Genomic DNA, 19,646 nt, shown 5'->3' on the forward strand with positions numbered 1-19,646 from the left:
AGCCACCGTGCCTGGCCTAGACTGTGCATTTTTATACTTGCTATATTCTCTGTATTTATTTCTCTTTTGTTCTTTAACATTTTGCAAAGCTCTTTGGAAGATGGCTGACAGCAAGAGTTGCCAAAGGAATGGCTCTGCCTGGATCTGAACTTGTTCCTCCCCACTGTACACACCCATAACTGGAGACAGCCACCCCTGAGGCCAACGGAGCAGAGGGGAGGCTCTTGGCTGGCTCCCTTCCTTACCTGAAGGGAGGGTTTCTATCTAGGACCAATGCTCAGGAAGGATGAGATTCTACACACTGAGTCTTGCTGAGCACACACCCTCCCTTCCACACCCTGGCAGACTCCAGGCCCAAAGAGGTGGAGGTTCAAGGGTGGGGTGCAGATACCAAGGCTGGGCGAGTTAGGGAAGGCATCCTGGAGGAGAGACCTGGAAGGCTGGTGTAGGAAGGGGAGGAGGCTGGGGCTGAAGGGAGAGAAGCAGGGAACCTACTCCAGTAGTGCTGGATGATTTAAGTACAACCAGATGTGCTGGGAATCTCCTGTCAGGCTCAGGCCCAGAGAGGGCAGAGTGGGGGTGGAGAGACCTCTGGGCCACTTGGATTTGCAGTTCCCTATTTTGCCCTGGGTCTGTAAGCTTTAGGGAGCGAAGAAGCCCAGTAGGATTCCAGAGGTTCCAGATGGGCTCGCATGTTAGAGGGCAGATCATGCAGTACTTGGAGTAGGCTTCTGCCTTTGGACAGGATGGAGTGGGCTCAAGCCCTGGAACCTAGGGGGAAAAAAAGATTGGAAGTGCTCTGCTAGGAGGCGGGACAGATAGGGAAGACTTTACAGAGAAGGGCATACCTGAGTTGGGTTCTGAAGGATGAATAGGAGCTCATCAGGCAGAGTAGGGAAATGAGATTCCAGGCAGAAAGATTCTGAGGTATTAAAAAGGTATGCATGTTTAGTGAGAGTTTCTGTGTGACTGTAAGGTACATGGTGGGATCAATTTGGGGTGCTGGCTGAAAAGCTATGCTGCAGGATGGTGCAGGATGTGCTTCTGCTCAAAGAACAAACAGCAGGGCCATGTGTGGGGTAACGATTTTGGAAGCGAGGTATCAGGGTCCCCAAGTGTTGGGCCCCAAGGAGTTAGCGGAGACTGATAGCCACCCAGCTCCTCCTCCCAAGTCTGAGCTGCATAGAGGGAGGAACATGTTTTCTAGTTTGCCTACAGGCTTTCGAGGGCTCCTAGGCTGGATGTGGGGTGGGGATAGGATCCAGACCAGACACAGCTTGTAGCACAGTGGGAAGGCAAAGCTGGTATACGTTCATGAAGAGTAAGAGTTTTGGGGGTGGTTTGATCAGGGTTGGGGAGGCACTGGGAACTGGGCCTTGATGGGCAAACAGCAAGAATGAGAAGGGCTAGAGTTTCCATTTGTGGGGACAGCAGCCTGAGACCCGGGCAAGTGTGGTTGGGGGGAAGCCCAGCTGGGTGTGGTGCCCTCTGGGCACGCACCCCAATCCCCAAGCCAGGACACATTTCCTTCCTTTCCTGCTCATAATGACTCCTGAGTGGCCAGTCCAGAGGACCACAAAGAGGCCTCCCCGCCCTTTCCTCTTCCTCTCTTCCATTTCTTTCTCCCTTCCTCCCCCCACCCCATCCTTCCCCCAACCCGGGGCCCTTTTCTTTCCTTCCTCCTCACCCTACTTGCTCCTCCCGCCCTCTCTCTCTAGCTTTTACTTCCTCCCTCTAACTCTCCCCCCTCCCTCCAAAATCCTTAGAGCTGATTCTCCCTAGACCCACGGAGTTATTTTTCTTCTTAATGTTTTTAGAAAGCCCTTGTTGCAGGTCTCTGGACCAGGAAGGTCACACACTCCCACACTTCTGCTGCACACCCACAGGCATGCGCCCGCAGCAGGTGCCTGCACTCAGCCACACAACCAAGCATAGCACCTGTCTCCCCTGGGGGCGGGATGGGGGTGGGATTCTCCACCTTGGGTGTGATACTAGCAAAAGATCTGGGAAAGAATGGAGGGCCCTCTGCAGAAGCCACACATTACCACCATCATTACCACTATTATTATCCAATCCATTGCCAGGCACTTGACCTGCCTGGGGATGATCACAGCCACCTCAGCAGGGGCTCTCAGGGCACAGATCCCTTGACTGGGGACAGCCAGGAGTGAGGTCACCCCAGAGTCCTCAGAGATCAGTCTCTCAGGTCCCTGCCCAAGAGGGCAGGAGGTAGAGATGTGATGAACGGAGGATTTGTCAGCCCAGGAGGCTGGATGATGTATTAACAGGACTTTAATGAGCTCTGGGAGGGGGAGCCACACTTCATCGCCCCGAGCACTGGTGCAGGGTGGGAGGTGGAGGGGTGAAATGATCAACCTCACCCCCACCTGCTAACTAAACCTCCTAATATCACCCACAGCAGTCTGCCCATTGGAAACAACTCAGTACTGCCAAGCTGCTGGTCTTGCCCCTGGAGTCCAGCGAAGGCCTTCTCCAGCAGGCTGGTGTCTTCCACTATCTCACTAGCAAGGCCTTCCTTAGCTTTAAGCTTGTCCTTCCTTTACTCCCGGACTCCTAGAGGATGAAGGAGAACCGGATCCCCGCTCCAGGGGAGCGCATGATCAATTCCTTCCTTCACGCTGAGCGCCTCAGTCCAACCCCACTCCTGTCATCCCCCCTTCCCTGGAGCATGGTGGAGCAGGATCCCCATTGGCAATGCCAGACTTGGCTTCCGGGCACTAATCCTGCTGGCTGAGGCACCCAGCTCATAAGGATATTCGTTTTTCCCTTAGTTCCTGTCTCTGGCTCTCAGGGAACCTGACAGGTAGGGGTGGAAAAAGTGCAGTGGATTCTAGATCCAGCTTTGCTGTGTGACCCCCAAGTGTGTCACTTCTCCTCTCTGGGCCTCCAGTGCTCCAACAATAAGGAAATATCCAAGGAGTTCCTTCCAGCTGGTATCCTGGGATTGTTCCTCCAGCAAGGGTTCCAGTCTCCTAGCATGGTGGTTGTGGCTCCCTTCATCCTGCCTGATTCTGAAGCCAGGGGCTACTCTAGCACTCTGAGCCTTGACACATCCCTCCTCCTGTGCCGGGCAGAGCCCTGGGGGTGGGGAGTGGCAAGGAAGAGATAATTCTGGAGGTGGAAAAGACACTGACCTTGGCAAGTTCCAGAACCTGCGTGGGTGCCGGTTGCTTCCAAATGTGGGCTGGGAAAGAAGTGGGAGCTACTGAGGCCCTCCCCTTCTGTTTCCCTGAGTGGCACCTAAAGGAGTGCCCCAGACCTGTCAGACCCCAGAGCCTGCAGGGGAATCTGCATTAGAAGAAGGGAGGGGGTAGTGCTTGGAGTTCTACAGGCTAGTGGGTGAGGGCCAATCTTGCCCTACTGACACTCAGGCTAGGCAGCCACTCAAAAGAGTGGCCTCTCTCAGGAGAGAGGACCCTTAAGCACTGCCCTTGGGTGGAAACAGGATTGCCTTGGGACATCTGGAGGCTCAACAGCAGGAAGGTTCTCTGGACCCTCCATCATCAGCACAGCCCTCCTCCCACCTTCTCCTGGGGCAAAGCCGGTTCCCGGCCTTTATCCCTGATGAAGCCTTGAGTGTGTGTGTGTCGGGCAGAATTCTGTCTACCCTTCGACTGGGAGCTCCAGGAAGACAGGGTTGTGCCTCTTGGACTCTCTTGGGTATCCCTGGTGCCCAGTCCAATGTTTGGCACAAAGTTAACACTCAGTATGTATCTATTGAACGGATGTCTTTGGACACTCTCAGCGGACTAGAGGTCTGGGATTCATCCCTCATCTTTTCTTCCTGCCAGTCATCCTGCTTGGCCCAGTGTGACTGCCGCCTTCTGGGCAAGCCCTCCAGTGGAGCCCTCTGTTTAGATCTCACACCCTACACTCCGCTGCCCCCGTCCAGTGCTCGCCCTCCTCCCCCGCAGCCACCCGCTCCCGGAGTGGCATCAGCGCAGAGCCGCGGCCTTGCCTGGCGGTGCGTCCTGCCCTCTGCAGCCCGGGAGGGCAGGCGCAGCAGAGTCCCGCGCGCAGTGGGTTCTCAGCTCACCTGGGGGCGGAGGAAGTGAGCAAGAGTCCTCCAGACTGGGGCCAGGGGGCCAAGGCAGTCCTGGGAAAGGGGGTCTGGGGCGGCCCGCGGACGGGGCGGGCCCAGGCCGGCTGCCTTCCCCTTTGCCCTTCGACCCAGGAAGCCGCCCACATCCAGCGGACACGCTCGACGGGCTGGGCTGCTCAGTCCCGGCCTCGGTCCCGTCCCCATGCCGTCCCCCACCCCTACCCGCCGGCCCGACCCCCACCCCAACCCCAACTTCCCGCTCCGACGGCCGGGAGAGGCGGGGCGGACGGGTCTGAGAGTGGCGAAGGACACTCTCCACACCGAGGGTCACTTGCTCTTTTTTCCCCTCTGTGGCTAATTTATTTTAGAGCCAGGGGCGGGAGGGGGCGGGGCCAGCCGGGAGGGTGGCAAGGAGGGGCTGGGCGAGCCCAGGGGAGGTGGGGGCGGGGCGGGGGCGAGGTGGGGGAGGGCGGGGAAGAAGCCGGGGGTGGAGGGGCCAGAGAAGGGGCGGGAGCTGGGGGAAGAGAGGGGCACTAGGAGAGGGAGGAGCAGGGAAAGGGGAGGGGAGGGAGGGCCTGCGAGGGAGGGCCCTGGGGGCGGGCGAGGGGAGGCGGGGGTGGGGGTGGGGGTCTTGCCTGCGGGGGGAGCCGGGGCCGCCCCTTGTCCGGCCACCCCCACTGCCCAGTCCCGCTCCCGCCCGCGGCGGCCGCAGCAGCCGCAGCAGCAGCGGCTCCAGGATGGTGAGCGCCACTGCCCCCCAGCCCAGGCCTGTCGCCCCCGGCCCGCGCCGCCGCCCCGGTCCCCGGGCCGGACGCGCCCCCGGGCCGCGCACACTCACCTAGGACCCGGCCGTGATGCCGAGGTACGGGGCCGCGGGCGGGCCGGGATGGGGCGGGGGGAGGTGACCGTTCGGTCAGGGTGTCCGGAGCTTTGTCCGCCGGCGCGGGGCCGGAGAGGGCCGAGAGGGCGGGGGCTGCTGGTCGCGGGGTTCAACTCGGCGGGGGTCGGAGGGCAGGGCCGGCGAGAGACCCTAGCGGGTACGTGGGAGCCGAGGGTCACTTCCCGGGGGGAGGGGGCGGGCAGAGCAGGGGATAGCCGCCCGGCCGCCGACGGGCACCCGTCTCGCAGCCCCCTCTGGTGCGGGGGCTGCAGCGAAAGCGAGCAGCCGGCTCGGGGGCGTCTGCTGGCCTGGGGGTGGGGAGCCAAGGTTTGCGGGTTCGGGTCCCAGAAGGATCCAGCGTCCGGAGCCCGAGGGCCGGCCCGCAGGCCCCTCCCACTCCGTCAGGTCTTTGTCCAGCGGCCCCTGTGTGTGTGTGGGAGGGGTGGGGGCTGGGTTACTGGCCCGGAGATTCCCCAGCATGGTGACGGGGCAGTGACAGGAGGCCGAGGCTACTTAGGGTCCCCGCGCCCCTAACGCCCACCCTCTTTATGTCTTCTCCTCTGGCCCGGGAGAACAGAGCCCGCGTCTCAGAGTCAGGGGGTTGTAGGAGGCTGTACTCACCTTCACCCTGGGGCTACAGGCAACAAGGGGGACCCCCGGAGCGCCCAGCTCTCCAGAGAGGGCCCCTCAAACTTCCCCACCGCAAGAGCCCTCTCCTGTTCTACACAGAGATTCGCATGCTAGCAACCCCCCGCCCCCCCGCAGAGGGTCCTTCGCAGATTGTTGAGCACCCTGTAGGTGATCAGCAAATGCTGGTGCCTTTCCCCAGCCCCGCTGGTCCCCCTGCCCCCGCCAGAAGAGGAGGCCTGGGAAGGGGTCTGCGCGGGGCAGAGAGCGCGCGGCCTGGACCCTGCGCCCAGCGGCGGCCCGGAGAGCAGGGGTGGGTGGACGGGTGGGTGGGCTGTTAAAGGGACGGTCACTAAATCAGGATTAGGCCGTAGGGCTGTCAGGCTGCCGGCCCTGTCTCCATGGATACCTAATTTGGAGGAGAATAGAGGACTGAAGAATGTTTGTGTTGTCCGCACGGGCTGTGGCGGCGGAGCGGTCTCTTGCTTTCCGCCCGGCAGCGAGGAGTGGGGACCCGGTTCCAGCCCAACTCTGGGCTTACGGCGCAGGGGGGCTTCCCGGTTCCTGGGCCGTGGGGCCTCCCCTGTGGAGCCGCCCAGTCTCTGGAGTGGGCTGGGCCCGCAGATGCCACGGTGCGAAACCCTCTGACCCTGCAGAGGGAGTCCCAGACCCTCCCGGAGCCTACCCCGAAATCCCATAGCATCCTCCTAAAGCCTCCCCGAGCCTCTCAGTCCGGAACCGACGCCATTCCCCGCTGTGCCTGAGCCCCCAAGGACGGGCGCGCCGGGCTGCCCGGTGCTGTGGTGCCGCCGCCACCCAGCTGTGGGACGCGGGTACCGGGCGGCCGCGTGAGCTGCGGGCAGGGGGCGGGGCGGGACTTCCTGGGGTGGGCGAGGAAAGGGGCGGGGCTTGCTGGGGTGGCTGGGCTGGACGGGTGACAGGCCTCGTAAATCCCCTTTCCCATGTTTAACACCATTTTATTTCTTTCCACTTGATTCCATTGGCATCCAAGGCAGACGGGAGCGACCCTCGTGTCCTCGCTGTAATATCTTCTGGGCGAAGCCCTTTTGGGCCAAAGGGAATTAGGCTGTGTGGGGCACAGGAGTTGCTCCTGGGGAGGCCTAGAGGACCCGCATTCCTCGGGGGGATTCCTGTTGCCCCCACCCCCGCCCCAGAAGAAGAAAAAGAAGGGGCTGAGAGACACAGAAATGAGTTTGGCTTCGGAGGCCCTGCCCGATTCTCTGGCCGTGGTATGGCTGAGGGCTGGGCTGAGGATCCCGTAACTGTCAATTCCAGTACCAGCCTGGGTGAAGGCTGGGGAGAGCCACCCAGACTGAGTGTGGCGTCGCAGAGCCCTTTCCTGCCTTTCTTCTGCTCACCCATGGCCACAGCTTTTTATGGATCAGGACTCCCCTCCCTGCCCTGCCTGGGCCGCAGCTTTATTGCTGAGATCTAGGGCTCTCTCCACGCAATTTCACGCCTCTCTGCCTTTGCTCCCGCTGTTCCTCCAGCCAAATGCCTTCCTCATTGTCCCTGTCTTTCCACAACCTCCTTATTCTTCAGGGCCCAACTCGGATGCGCACCTCCTCCGCATCACCTCCCCAGCCCCGAGCTTCTGTCACTTGCTCCTCCCTCCGTGGCCTGCACCTGTGCTCCCTTCCGCCTTTGTGGCGGGGTCCACTCAGGGCTTTGACTGAAATGGAGCATGTACTCCCTGGCCCTGCCCCCAATGGGCTTGCCACAGGGCTTGACACCTTGTGGGTGCTCCATAAATATTGGTTGGCTGAATAAAAGGGGTTTTGTAAGGGCCTTTAGCCAGGCAGTCTGCATAGCATGGAATCTGGCCACCTTAGGTAAACAGCTCTGTGCTCTTGGGTGGTGGAGACCCCTGGGTGGGGCTCCTCCTCTCCCTTTCCCTTATTCGCCTCCTTCTCCTCCCCATGACCCTACCCCACCCCCCCAAGTCCGGGGAGGACTTTGCCCCTTCCCTTCCCCACAGACCAGCATTCTTTCCCTGCCATTATCATTCTGTTAAACAGAGAGGCCAGTCAGGATCCATATGGATCACATTAACAATTGCTTATTATCTGGGCCAGGACTCCCCCGACTCTCCCCCCAGCTCCGACTGCTGCCATTGCTGGACCCTTAGGAGCCCTGCCTTCCCCTCCCCCTGCCGTCAGTCAGCCAGGGAGGGCAAGAGACAGGCTGGTCTCCCTCACCTTCCCTGTGCCTTCTAGCAGAACTTTGCCTCTTCTGGACTTGGCGGTTATCGACTCCTTTACCCGATTTAATGAAAACCAGGTTCCTGGAAGGAGCATGGCTCTGCAAAGCTCCAGGGCTGCAGCAGGGAGATGTGGACTCCAGGCCCCAGTGCCCCTGTGCTCTGCAGCCCTGAGACCCCCTTCAGGGGACAGAGACTGTGGGGGAGGGGGGGGCGGTGAGCCACAAGAGGTCAAGTATGGGGTGCTGGCATCTGCCACCTTAGCCTTGGGCTGGTCCTGCCCCCTTTTGGGAGCTGGCTGTCTGGTGAGGGAGATCAGGGCAGAGGGACCCTGCCAGCCTCTGTGGTGTTGGGCTCCCAGCCTTTCCCTGCAGTCAAAGAAGCAGGAAATCTGTTAGAGCTTCCCAGAGCAGCCACTGAATTGGCCTTGAAGGATGGGGAGTGTACTTCACGTTTAAACCCATATATAACCCAGGAATACTAGGGCATGGAAGGAGCCTCCAAGATTACCCATTCTGGGTATCCATAACTTTTTTTGATTTACAGAGCCCTTGGAGGCACTGATGAAAGCCATCCCCAGAAAAATGCACTTCCATTAATTGACACCAGACTTTGCATTCTGCTTTAGAGGATTCTTGGATCCCCTGAAGCCCATGGGGACCTTATGTCCAGCCCTCTCTGATGTGCTGAGGACAGAGTCATGCCTGCAGCCTGGGTTTCCTGACCTCCCCACTCAGTGCTCACTCCATGGCCTTATTACTTGCAGTAGGACCACCAGAACCAAGCGACCAGGGGTATGAGACTGAGGTGCTAGGCCAGCCTTTAAGTGGGAAGAGTTCACACTGGCTGGGTCAGGGTCTGGGCTGGTCATCTCATCTCTGACTATGTGGCTTGGAGAGAGGCTGTCCAGCTTTTTTTTTAGGGTCCACTTGTCTCCAGGAACAAGTGGCAATTCCTCTTCTCAGAGCAGTTTCATAAGCATCTTGATGAATCATAGTTAACGCTTCCACGCACTTGTTAAACACTCTGTATCTCATCTGTGAGGTGAGAAAATAGAGTGAAGAATGGTGTCCACCTCCTAAGCAGGATATTGTGAGGATGAAAGGAGTCAGAGCTGGGAGACCTGAGTCCTGGTCTTGAATGACTCTAGGTGCAGTTGCTCAGGGCTGTGGTTACTGTTGAGGCCAGCATTTCCCCAGTTTGCTTAGCCAAGGAAAGGGGACTGCAGTCCGAACCCCCTGAGTGCCTTCTGTCTTTTCCTTTAGTACCGAGGTATGGACAGTGTCAGCCTTTGGAATATTCATCTTCAGGGTTGGAGGCAGAGTGGGGGTTCTCAGTGAGTGGGAGAGCTGGGCAGTGGCCATGGCCTGCCTCTGTAGCCCCAACCCCATTTTATGATGACCAGTTATGACCCCTACCCTAGAGACCAAGCTTTGTGCTTCAGCAACCCCTTGCTGCTAATCAGATGTAACTCCGGACAAGTGACTTCATCTGTTTGGGTTTCAATTTCATCATTTCTAAAATGGGGATAAGAACCTCATATGATGGTGATGTGGCCCTGGTTTCAAATAGTCTGCCCCTTTGATTCTGAAGCCTACCTTGGGGACCCGCTTAGTGACTCGGGGCCCAGGGACTCCAGAGAATGACCTTCTAGCATAGGAGTGAGGATGGGGAAAGGGCATGTGTGTGTGAAAGTTCTGGCCCACAGCAGTGCTTGCCCAGGTCATCTTAAAAAAGAAAATTGTAGAGGCGGTGGTCTCACTATGTTGCCCAGGCTGATCTTGAACTCCTGGCTTCAAGTGATCCTCCCGTCTTGCCCTCCCAAAGTACTGAGATTACAGGTGTGAGCCATTGCAACCAGCCTGCCAGGCCATATTTGAAGCCCCCTCCAACATGGAGTCAGGGCAGACAGGGGGTGGGCAGGTGGATGGGAGGAGAGGCAGCATGGATGCCTGCAGGAATCTGGAAGGTAGCAGCATACCTCCCTCTGTCCCCTCTCACTGCCAGGGCAGACTCAGGCCACATGGTCCCCAGCCCAGTGTTGTGATTAATCAGGGATGGATGTGAAGATGTGACAAACAAGCTGCATTGACTTTTTTTTTTTTTTTTTTGAGATTGTCTCTTCTGTCACCCAGGCTGCAGTGCAGTGGCATGATCTTTGCTCACTGCAACCGCCACCTCCTGGGTTCAAGCAATTCTCATGCCTCAGCCTCCTGAGTAGCTGGGACTACAGGTGCATGCCACCATGCCCAGCTAATTTTTTTTTTTTTTGTATTTTTAGTAGAGACGGGGTTTTGCCATGTTGGCCAAGCTGGTCTCGAACTCCTAACCTCAAGTGATCTGCCCATCTCAGCCTCCCAAAGTGTTGGGATTACAGACGTGAGCCGTGAGACTTCATTTACTATTAACAAACCTGTGTTGAGCACCTACGCACTGTGTCCAGTACTGTGCAAGGCTCTGGGTGAACCTCAGCTGCTCCCGCGGGTGCCCAGCCAGGATTGGCCTTCCTGAGCCTCCCCACACATGCAGTGGACACCTATGGACCAGGCTCTGAGCTGGGGCTTTTATGCTATGGCTTCCTTAGCCACCTGCAGCCTCCCACACAGCCAGGGAGAGCCCAAGGGTGGCCCCAGCTTTGGTGTTGTTTTGCCACAAGTGCCTAGCACGTATCATGGCTGTGAGGCCTTGAATATTTTATCTAGGTAGCTATTCATCCAGCAACCACTATTTTCTGATGTGGTGCCACCTTCAAGGAGCTCACAAGATGTTGGGGACCAGCGAAGAGGCAAAAGGACAGGCTATGCTTTTAGGACCACTGTCCCTGCATTCTCTAAGCAGAAGAAAGCCACATAGGGCATGTGAGCTGGGGAATGGCAGCCTCTGGGCTATGGCGAGGGTACAGGACAGGTTTCAGAGGCTGTAAGGGGGAGGATCAGCATCTAACAGCAGGGGCTTGCCTCAGAGGAGTCCTGAGCAGATTGCCTTTTCCTGGGGGAGGCTGTGTCTGTGGGCATTAGAAGCAAAGTGAGACAAGGGCCACTGCTTGGGGAGGGTCCACCTGCAGCCGAGTGCCCTATTTGACCCTTGGATGCTTAAGAATCTGAAGGTGTTTGTTCTTTCCAGGCCAGTGGGGAAAGAAAACTGGTAGGATTTAGGTTATACCTGAAAAAGGATCCCTCTTCCCCAGCCCTCATATCATGCGGCTCCCTCCCCACCCAGCCTGTCTGTTGGCTTCTGCTGGAGCAAAGGGGCTCCCTGGGAATTCTCTGGACACCAGGAGAAACTGCACCTTCCTCCTTGCTCTCTGGAGGGACAGCATTTCATTAGTGGCTGGGTCCTCGCTCCTCTAGGAAGGGGCTTCCTTTCCAGGCACACTGTGTCCGGCATGGGCTGGCCATTCTTGTACCATCGTCTTCCACACTGTGGCCCTCCTCAGGCCTGAGTTTTGGGGACTGAGCCCCTTGTTGAGAAAAAAGGAGCTGCCTAAAATGAGGAAGGCAGCTGGGAGGCTGAGGTAGGAGGAGGTCAGGAGTCCATTCTGGGACTTGTTGAGTTTGTAGTGATCATTAGATATCAGAGAAGAACTGTGGAGAGGAGGGGAGAGCCCTTCCACCTGCCCAGCAGTGCCCCTCCCGGGAAAGGCATTCTCTGGTGCTGAGTGCCTCCACTGATGGGGACTCAGCACTTCTAGAGATGGCTCACGTGTTCTCAGATGGGGCCAAGTCCTTCTGTGAAGCCAAAAATCTTTCATGGAGGATTTGCTTCTTTTGAGGAAAAGGGGAGGAGGGGCTGTGCAGAGCTGCAGGGGCCGCCACGGTCGTGCAGAGATCTGGTCTTCAGGAGCCTTTCTCCTCCCCACTCCTCTGAGCACAGTCTCAGCCTTGCAGTCCTTTCTGATCACTCTCTGCAGAGTCTGGCTGAGACCCTAACCAGAGTCCCGTGTCCTAGCCTTGAGGCCAGCGCCTCTCAGACCTGGGCAAGGATTTATTTGGTCCCATGAGAACAAGTTTGAGATATGCTAAGCTCCAGGGTTGGTGGCTAAGTGTGGGAGGGGGTTCAAGAAAGGAGGGCTGGGGGAGCAGGGGAGGTTGAGGAAGAGGGTGGGAATGAACTGCTCCCTCAGTTTTCTCAGCTGTTCGATGGGAACACCACCACCTGCTGTGGCAGGCAGAGAAGTATCTGGAGCAAGACTGCTGGGGGTGGCATCTGTCCCAGCTTGGTGACTTAGACAAGTTAATCGAGCCTCAGTTTCCTCACCTGCAACATGGGAATAACGTCCTCGCTCAGATTAAATGAACTGATGTGTGTGAAGCACTCAGGGCCAGACTTGGCTTGTGTTGAGAATCCCATACTGGAGCAGGCAGACAGGAGCTGCTATGGTTGCTCAGTCTTTTCCTAGCACCCTCCCCCCAGTATCTTTTTCCCTCTGTGTCCCTGTGGCCCTGCAGGTGTGGGGGGCCACCCCCCTTGAGGACAGCCCTGCCCACTCACACCCAGGTGGACCGGCCGGGCTGCATAGCTGGAGTTACTCGGCTCAGCCCCCCCAGGGCTGGGAAGAGGGCAGGAGGGGCTGAGGCAGCTGCTGGGGACTCCTGGGTGGGCTGCCTGGGCCTGTTTCCTCGCCTTTGGTAAGGCCTGGCCCTGTGGGGGCATGTCTGTCTCCCACCCCCATGCACGGGAAGGGGCCATATTTGGGGCTAGGGCACACAGGATCACCCAGACTTTAAAGCTTAAGCCTTTTGGAGGCCACATGCCACCCAAACAGACTCAAGTCAACCTTGGATCCTAAAACTGGCTACGGGGAGGGGAAGTGTGGGGCCCTCCAAGAGACTCTAGGCTCTTGGGCTGAGCCTTGTGGTCCATGACCCTGAGGAGTTCCTGCAGTTAACTGTATTCCAATGTTTTTGTTTTTGTTTGAGATGGAGTTTTGCTCTGTTGCCCAGGCTGGAGTACAATGGTGTGATCTCGGCTCACCGCAACCTCTGCCTCCTGGGTTCAAGCAATTCTCTTGCCTCAGCCTCCCAAGTAGCTGGGATTACAGGCATGTGCCACCACACCCAGCTAATTTTGTATTTTTAGTAGAGACAGGGTTTCGCCATGTTGGTCAGGGTGGTCTTGAACTCCCGACCTCAGGTGATCCGCCTGCCTCAGCCTCCCAAAGTGTTGGGATTACAGGCATGAACCACCGTGCCTGGCCAATGTTATTAATTCCCTTCGTAGCCCCACGTATTTTTCTTTTATGCATTGAGGAAGTATTTTTGAGAACAGGTCACAGGTTTTCCAGACTGCGAAAGGGGCCTAAGGCTGAAAGTGGTGAAGAGCTCTGGCCTCATCCTCCATCTCTCGCCCATGCAGGGCCAAGTCCCAAGCAAAGAGGAGCCCCAGATGCAGACCCAAGAGGAGACAGGCACTGGAAGGACCTCACCAGCCCCAGATCACAGGGCCACCCCAAGTGGACAGAGGACAGTCCATGGCAGCCTCCACTGAGCACCTGCGCCCTCCCCGCAGTGCCCATCACTGAGTTCACAGGTGCGAGGCTGCGTTGTGTGCTAGAAACAGAGCCTCAGGGAGGGGAACTGGCTTCAGACAGGGCAAAGCGCAGAGTCAACTGCAAACCCCTGTTCCTCAATGAAAAAGCAAGTCATCTTTTTAAAAAATAATTGCTGACAAAAAGTCATGACTATCATTAAAAAGTCCAGGTCATCCTCGTTCCCAGTGGCCCTGCTCTTTCTACCACTGTGTGTCAGGGAATGTTTTCTGAGGGAGGGGACTTTGGGAAGGAGCAGGTCAGGGTAGAGAGAGAGCTGCAGAAAGGGCTAGAGAGCCACTTGTACCAGGGCTCACAGACAGGGGCTGGCTGAGCAGCGGAGGGAATGGGAACCCAGTTAACAAGTGATGTCACCTCTAAATTGGGCATTGGAGTGGAAGGGCAGAAGTGCCCGGAACATGCTTCGGGGCACCAAAGAGGGAGACAGGAACAGCCTCAGAGAGAATGGGCTGATGTGACTGGAGGAGCTGGAAAGGGCCCGAAGCTGGAAGGAAGGACAGACTCATCCACCTCTGGTGCCAGGCTGAAGGGTTTAGCATCGTCTCTGTGCTTGGTAGGAGGCTGAGTCTGTTTTAGACAGAAAGACCACCCTAGCAGCCACACAGAAGAAGGATTAGGAAAGCAGAGAACAGAGGCAGAATTCAGAGGTGGGGCCAGCTGTGGTGGGGAACATGAGAGCTGTGGGTTGTTTTAGAGAGAGAGTGTTAACCTGACTTCATAGCCAGCTAGGTGAGCGGAGGCTGGAGAGACAGACACAGGGGCTCCTAGGTTTCCAGCCTAGCTGAAGAGATGGAATCAGGAGAGAGGAGGTGGAGATGTTTTCCTCGGGCATGTTGAGTCTGAGGTCTCTGTGGACCCTCCCAGAGGGTCCTAAGATTCTCACCTAGATTCCTACATCTCCTCTTAAGATTCCCGGGGACAGTGAAGAATGTGGCTCAAGATCAAGTTACGTCTGGGCACAGTGGGCTGTCAACAGGGACTTGAAGCAGGAGCATGAGACTTGCCTGGCAGTTTCTAAGTGGCAGAGGGTGGGCTGGGGGGGTCATGGGAGGGCCCTGGTGCTCCTCCCTCTATTAGCAGAGGAGAGGCTGGTGACAGATGTCCCAGGACAGAGGTCAGAGCAGCCAGGGGTCAGGCAAGGACATCCTGGGAAGCTGTGGTTTGGGACTGTATTTTCAGTGATGGTCAGCTGGTCAGGGCAGGACAGGGAACTCATTCCTGCAAGGCAGAGCTCTTCTGGGGCCCCGCAGGCAACTCCAGGATTATGTTTTCTCTTTGGAGTCCTCTGTCAAATGAGTTGGGTCCTTCTGGGCCTGGAGAGCAGCCCCCCACCTCTTTCCCAGGCCACTGCACCTAGCCAGTCTCTAGGAGCGAGTTGGAGCCTGCCCTGGGTCCTGCATGGGTGGCCCCTCCAGCTAGTCAGGAAAGTTCCACCTCTCCTTCACTGCCCTCAGGCCAGCCTGTGAGGGGGATGCTGCCTCTCCACCCCCCATTTCACAACGGAGGAAACAGATCAAGACATTGTCCCACATCTCAGAGGCTGACTCTGAGGCCAGTGCTCACTCCCTGCAATGCCTGAGTCATGGGACGGGGAAGGGCTTGCCAGAGTGGGCTCAGAGACCCCTGCAAGCCGTGGGTCAGTCTTTCAGGTTGCCCTTCAGACACCTGCCTTACCCAGGTTACTAATGGGTACAGGCTCTATTGGGGTGGGGTACCTGGAGCAGCCAGTGAAGTGGAGAAAGGGGAGAAGGGAAGGAGTATGTCTCACCGTAGAACAGGCTCACACCACAATCCTCCCAGCAGCCTGCTGAGGGGACTGAATGAGACAATGGAGATCCAGCTCCCAGCCCAGTGTGCAGTGGCCTCTGGGAAGCACAGAGACAGGGCAGCCCTTACTCCTTTCTTCCCCCAGGGCCCAGGAGCTGACATCCATCTCTGACCTGCTCCAACATAGCTCACATGTAGTGAGAAGTGGGGTGTGGTGTGGTGGGCAATTCCCAGCCCCAAAGACTCGCTTTCCCCGGCCTCCATGAACACTTCTAGTGGCCCATGCAGCTCACCTCGAGCAGGTGGGAAGGAGAAGGAGAATCAGCCTTGCTAATCCTCCTGGAGGTGTGACTGGCTGACAGCCTGGAGCCTCCCAGAGGTTCCATTTGGTTTAAAAGAGAATCCTTCTTAACCAGAATGGTGTTCTCTTGGTGAAATTGCAGGCAGCCTAACCAAGGGGAGCAAACAACACCTAGGCAAGAGGGAGACACGTTGTGTTTTCTTTGGTGGCAGGGACTAGGGTAATAACAAGGCTATTTCTCTCTACCTGCTTTCTCCCAGAAGATGGGCTGGGGACAGAGCACCAGCCTGGAGCCCCTTGTGTTCCTGGATATTGCCTAGCTTTGGGGTGAGACAAGACAGTGGAAGGAAGGTGGCCTGAGCATCCCAGGGCAGCTTTTGGTGGAGGGTCCAGAGAAAACGTGGAGGGGCTGTTGGGAAGAAGGGGGCGGGGAGGAGAGGAGAGCTGGAAAAGTGATTAGCAGCTCTGATGAGGTTGGAGTCGGGCCTGGCGGCCCCAGGGCAACACAAGAGAAAAAAGGAGCTGTTATTCACAGAGGGTAGACAAAGATGGCTGCCTGACTGAGGCAGCCCCCCAGCCCATCCCAAGGCAGCCAGGTCACAGGGGGTACCGGCAGGCCCCACGCCCTTGGCATGGATACCCCTCATGGGGATTGGGAATGGGACTGAGGCTGTAGGGAAAACATTGGGAGCCTGCGTCCTATGTCCAGTTCCCAGCTCCCCCGGACCTTCTTTGAGAGCAGGAGAGGCCCAGGAGCCACCCCCAACCTCCTGGGGTAGTAGATGGGCTGTTTGATCAGTGAGTGTGTAAATTGGGATTTTATGGATCGCTTATTCACGGCTGGAGCTGGGGCCCCCAAATTCCTCTGTGCCCCAGAATGCTTAATCTAGTCTTGAGCTTCCCCCTGAGAGGCAGACAGGAGGAGAGCTCCCCACAGGCCCCCACCCCTCCTGCTGTGTCCCCTCCCAAGGCCCCAGGCTTTGTCAGTTGCAGGTTGAGCGGTTCAAATGTGCTAATACACTCCCTGGGGGCCACCGGACAGTGGGACTTACTCCTCAGTGCTGTGATTGGCCAGAGAGACCACAGGAGGGGGGTTTCTGGCAGCAGCTGGGAGTGTGTGTGTCTGTGCACCCACCCACCGGCATGTGTGCCTGTGTGAGGGGAGGAGGGGGCTGGAGGTGTCCACCCTGCTCAGACCACTGGGCAGAGACAAAGGACCTTCATCTAGCCTGGGACGAGGATTAAGCCCACCAGCCATGTCCCTACCTGGTCAAGCTGGTTAGGAAGTCTACTGCCCACCTCTACATCCTCCTATTACATTGTGACATGGTGGGGGCTTATTCAATGTGTGTTGAATGGATGGATGGATGAGTGACCACAAGAGTGACTGCATTTCTAACTGGGGTGTGTCTGCTGGAATAATCCGGCACCAACAGATTCCTCCATCTCCCCTTAGGATTCCGAAGTATCCGCCCCCCACCAACAGAGACTCACTTTAGCCCAGGCCTGACCAGACATCAAGGCTGGACATGAGAGACTGGCCAGGCCTCGGGGGACACAGCTGTGACCCCCGGACTGTGTTACCACTTGAGAGTGCTTTCACTGTGGTCACGTTTCTCCCGCTCTACTGGCCCCCATCTGTCCTTGGGATTGGATGAGGATGAGGATGGTGGGCGGGGTGGGGGAGGGGTGTTGAGCAGCTGATGGGGGAGGGCAGCGCGGCCCAAAGGCCAGATGACAGAGTGCCCTGTCCTACCTTCCTCTCCTCCTCCGCCTGTCCCTCCTCTCCTGAGGCAGGGCAGACAGGCGGGGCTGGGGCGGAGGGAGTTGACTCAGCTAGCCCATCCTCCCTCCCCTGGTTCTAGGGAAAGCTCCAGTCCAGGGTAGCTGTAAAACTGCCTGGGAATCCTAGGAAAAGAAGCCTGCAGGGCGCGGTGGCTCACTCCTGTAATCCCAGCACTTTGGGAGGCTGAGGTGGGTGGATCACCTGAGGTCAGGAGTTCGAGACCAGCATGGCCAACATGGTGAAACCCTGTCTATACTAAAAATACAACAATTAGCCAGGTATGGTGGTGCACGCCTATAATCCCAGCTACTCAGGAGGCTGAGGCAGGAGAATCAATCACTTGAACCCAGGAGGTGGAGGTTGCAGTAAACGGAGATCACGCCACTGCACTTCAGCCTGGGTGATAAGAATGAAACTCTGTCTATAAAAAAAAAAAAAGAAGTCTAGATCCGCAGGAAGTCTACCTAAAGACCTTAAGAAGCGAGACTCCACAGAAGTTCAAGATAGAGCGGCTCTGTCCGATAGAACTTTCTATGGTGATGGAAAGGTTCTGTGTCTGTGATGTCTACTACAGTGGCCACTTCCACATACGGTTGTTGAACATATGGAATGTGGCTAGTACCACTGAGGAAGTAAAATTTTTATTTTATTAAATTTTAATGACTGCAAATTTAAATAGTTACATGGGGCTAGTGCCTGTCATTGGACAGTACAGGATTAGAGGCTGTGTTCAGGGCTGAAGCAAAGTCCTTGAGTGCAAGTGCCAATTCTGCCCCTTTTTGGCTGGTGGCCTTGGGCAGGACTCTTCCCGCCACACTATGTTCCTTCCCCAGGTTGCTGGGCTGCCTTGAAGGGGAATGCGGTGTGGGCCATCTGAAGTTAGAGAATCATCTGTTCCTTTGGGTGACTGGGCTTCCCTCAAGAGATCCTGGATCACAGAGGAGATAAACATGCAGGGAGAGCATGGCAGTCACAGTGGGAAAGAAGTGGCTGCAGGGAGCTCTAGACTTTGAGGCATCTAAGGAACTTCCTTGGGGGTCAGTCCAAGAAGGCTTCCTGGAAGAGGGGGTGGTGGGGGAGAGTTGGGCAGGAGTTGAGCCAGGAGATGGGTGGGAGGCTGTGCCTGAGAGCCTGACCCTGGAGATCTGCTTATTTTGAGCTTGAAATGAGGACCCTGTGCTTTAAGGCACCTTGGAGAGCCTTACTGCCTCTAGGCTGGGGTAGGCAGGTGTTGACACATGGGCTGAGTCCCACTTCCCCTCTTACAGCTTGTATGACCTTGGGAGAATCTCTTTCCACACTTGAGTCTCCATTTCCTCTTCTATAAAATGGGGAGAATAATGCCCATCTGGCAGGGACATTGTGAGGACGAAAACGATGGATAACTACGAAGTTCTTTGCAAACACTAGAAGGCTGGGTGAAAGGGAAGGTTCATTCCTCAAGGGTGCTGGGCCCCTGGCCTGGCCTCTCAGAGCAACAACAGATGGTCACAGCTTGGCTGTGGCCCTGACCGCGGACACAGGCAGGGATATCTGTGCTGTCCCCTCCCGTCAGCGTGTGCACGCGTACACAGAGCCCAGATGGGGGCCGCTTGGCCAGCTTCTCCCAGGCCGACCTCCTGCTGTTTGGCATTTGACATATGAGAAGACCAGGGCCAGAGCACACCCCTCACCACACCTCCCACCCCAGAGAGGAGCCAGACTGGCGGGGCGGCCTCTGCACCTCCAGGAAGCAGGATCCTGAGGGCCCTGATCTCTTTACCATGTGTCCAGAGGCCTTTGATGGGAATTCCAGCACCCCTTTTGTCCTCTCCCACAGAAGCCCAATGGGGTGGGGGGTAACAGAAGGAGAGAGATTTAAAGAGAAAGAGGCCCTGTGGAGTCTCTGGGGGGGCTGAGATAGGTGCCTTTGGGGGCTGGACACTTTCCTCTGGTGTTCACAGACACAAATGCCCCTTCTGGACTCCCCTCCCCTATCCATTCCTGAGGTGAGTCCCTGGCTTCACCCCTTGCCACCCTCACCATCACATGTGCACTCAAATTTAGTCACCCTGATTGCTTTCTTTATTTGGACACAGAGGCCATTTCAAGCCTCTGGGATCATCCATCCATCCATCCATCCATCCAACCATCCATCCACCCATCTGTCTGTCTGTCTATTCATCCATCTGTCCATCTGTCCGTCTGTCCATTCATCCATCCATCCACCCATCCGTCCATTTGTCTGTCCATTCATCCATCCATCCGTCCATTTGTCTGTCCATTCATCCATCCATCCGTCCATTTGTCTGTCCATTCATCCATCCATCCATCCCTCTGTCCATCCATCCTGTAGTCTATTGAGAACTTAATCTGTGCCGGGCACTGTCCTAGGTGCTTGGGATATAACAGTGAACAAAACAAAGTCTCTACTCTCATGAACTTTCTAGTGGGTATACAGACAATAAAGCAAC

The 19,646-nt window shown here is 56.9% G+C and overlaps 1 protein-coding gene across 2 annotated transcripts in view; it reads left to right on the forward strand.

Annotated features, from left to right (window-relative positions):
• Positions 1-4,668: 4,668 nt before the first annotated feature.
• The window catches only part of FIGNL2 (fidgetin like 2), a 30,173-nt gene continuing 15,195 nt past the window's right edge, over positions 4,669-19,646 (forward strand). Inside the window, exon 1 of one of the 2 annotated variants that reach the window (XM_031016543.3) lies at positions 4,669-4,925. The gene's annotated coding sequence lies outside the window, so the exon portion shown is untranslated. Of the gene's footprint in view, positions 4,926-13,146; positions 13,321-19,646 lie in introns of those variants that run through there. The other variant, XM_055357180.2, reaches the window with a different exon arrangement.

Source organism: Gorilla gorilla, chromosome 10, assembly GCF_029281585.2.
Source record: "Gorilla gorilla gorilla isolate KB3781 chromosome 10, NHGRI_mGorGor1-v2.1_pri, whole genome shotgun sequence".
NCBI lineage: Eukaryota > Metazoa > Chordata > Mammalia > Primates > Hominidae > Gorilla > Gorilla gorilla.